This window comes from Mus pahari, chromosome X (genome assembly GCF_900095145.1).
Source record: "Mus pahari chromosome X, PAHARI_EIJ_v1.1, whole genome shotgun sequence".
Classification (NCBI taxonomy): domain Eukaryota; kingdom Metazoa; phylum Chordata; class Mammalia; order Rodentia; family Muridae; genus Mus; species Mus pahari.
In genome coordinates this window covers 121660450-121662911 of record NC_034613.1, presented here as the reverse complement: position 1 = coordinate 121662911, position 2462 = coordinate 121660450, and the positions used below count along the sequence as shown (strand labels likewise).

General features: G+C 40.2%; 1 pseudogene; it reads left to right on the top strand.

Moving 5' to 3' along the window:
• The first annotated feature begins 1658 nt into the window (after positions 1-1658).
• On the top strand, positions 1659-2082 carry LOC110314032 (annotated as a pseudogene).
• The last annotated feature ends 380 nt before the right edge of the window (positions 2083-2462 follow it).

Below are 2462 nucleotides of genomic sequence, written 5' to 3'. Positions count from 1 at the left end.
GAACACACTGCATTTGACTACTTGCACAAGACCTTGATAAACACATTAGAGTGGGAGGGAGACTAGCTAGTAAGAGGAAGGGGGGTCGGCAAGAATAAAAGGGAGTTCAGAGAGATTAATGGAGTGCGTACCATCACAATACATTGTGTACTTGTATAAAGTTATTCAGAGTATAAAAAATAAACTTTAAGGTAATAAAATAGAAAAAGAAGGCTGTCCAGTATAAAAAACAAACAAACAAAAAAACAAAAAAACCAAAGATTCAGATAATCAGAAAAGTAACCTAGATGAAAAGCAGCAAGGACATTTTAAATCTGAAAAAGCTACCAGAAACAATTGCTATATTCTGAATTTCTTAGTGTTAACATTCTGTCTAAACTCCACCCCATAATTCCCTGGCAACAACCAGGTAGGCCTGGCCCACTATAAAGGAGCTGCTTACCCCCTCCTCCCTCTCTTGCTTTCTCTTGTTCTCTTGATCTCTTGTTTGTCTGCTTCCCTTCTCTCTCTCTCCCCATTCCCATCCCCCCTCTCTCTCCACATGCTCATGGCCGCCTCTTCTCTAGTTCTCACTCTCTGCCTTTCCCTGACTCTAATACCCCCTTGACTCCTGTCCCCATGCCCTGAATAAGCTCTATTCTATACTATAGTGTCATGATCCCTCAGGGCGAAGGGGATGTCTCAGTATGGGCCTGCTGAGACATCCCCTTCCCTCACACCTCATCATACATCTGCTAGAACATATCTCCATTTTCTTTATCTTTTTATAAACACATCACTTAGTAATGCAGATTTCAAAAATGTTTCTAGTTACTTGCCTTGTTTCTATCACAATGGGCGTTTTTCACTTGTGTCTGTTTTTAAACCTAGAAATTCCATGATTGTTAATATTATAGCTGATTATCTTCATTTTTCTCTTATTAAAATGCTCATTAGATAAACTTTGTAAGTCCTAAATCTACCTTTAATGTATCTTTTACAATTTCTCCTTAGTTCTCCGTTCTATATTGTTAACCTAGTTGGTTTTCTGATTTTTTTTTTTTTGCAAATTTCTTACAATAAAATGTCTGTACAATAAAACACAGGCATTTGAAAGTATAGTTTAATGGCAAGTATATATGATGATGTACTGATCACCCAATTAAGACGGGGCATTTCATGACACCAGAAAGGATCTTTATATCTTTTTGCTCTTCATCTCCCATATTCCTGTCTTAGTTATTGTATTGCTGTGAAGAGACATCATGACAAAGGCAACTTTTATCAAAGGGAGCATTCAACTGGAGGGCTGTTTATAGATTCAGAGGTTTAGTCCACAATCATCATGGTGTGGAGCAGACATAAACGGCTCTAGAGTAGTAGTTGAGAGCTTTATTTCCTGATTTATAGGCAGCAGGAAGAGATACTGGGCCTTGTGTGGGCTTTTGACTTCTCAAAATCCACTCTCAGCAATATACATCCTCTAAGTACATGCCGCTTAATCCTTCCAAACAATTCATCAATTGGGGACTAAGCATGCAAATATATAACCCTTCCAAGGGGAGCCTTCTCACTTAAAACATCAACTGCCTAAAGAAACTCACTAATAGGACTAGAGAGATTTTCCAGTGTTTAAAAGCACTTGTTGCCTTTTCTCTTGGGCCCGGGGCAGCAGCAAGATGGGCAAGTGTCGTGGTCTCTATACTGCCCGGAAGCTCCACGGTCACCCACGGGACAAGAAGTAGCATGATAAACAGTACAAGAAAGTCCACTTGGACACAGCCCTGAAGGCCAATCCATTTGGGGGTGCCTCTCGTGCAAAGGGAATTGTGCTGGAAAAAGTAGGAGTTGAAGCCAAACAGGCAAATTCTGCCGTCCATCAGGAAGTGTGCCAGGGTGCAGCTCATTAAGATCCCAGCATTCGTGCCCAATGATGGCTGCTTGAACTTCATTGAGGAAAATGATGAAGTTCTGGTTGCTGGATTTGGTCAAAAAGGTCATGCTGTAGGTGATATTCCAGGAGTCTGCTTTAAGGTGCTTAAAGTAGTCAATATGTCTGTTTTGGCTCTATACAAAGGCAAGAAAGAAAGGCCAAGATCATAAAATTTCACAATGGAAACACAGTAATAAATTTTCATATTCTGAAAAACAAAAGCACTTGTCAGAGGACTGAGGCTCAAATTGCAGCAACTATATGATAGCTTTTTCTGACTTCTGCAGGAATATGGTACACATACATCTATCCAGGCAAGACACTCATACACATAAAGTAAAATATTTTTTTTATTTTTCTTTTTTAATTATTATTATTTCCTTTATTTACATTTCAAATGCTATCCCAAAAGTTCCCTATACCCCCCCCACCTCTGCTCCCCTAGCTACCCGCTCCCACTACTTGGCCCTGGCCTTCCCCTGTGCTGGGTCATATAAAGTTTGCAAGACCAAGGGGCCTCTCTTCCCAATGATGGCTGATTAGGCCATCT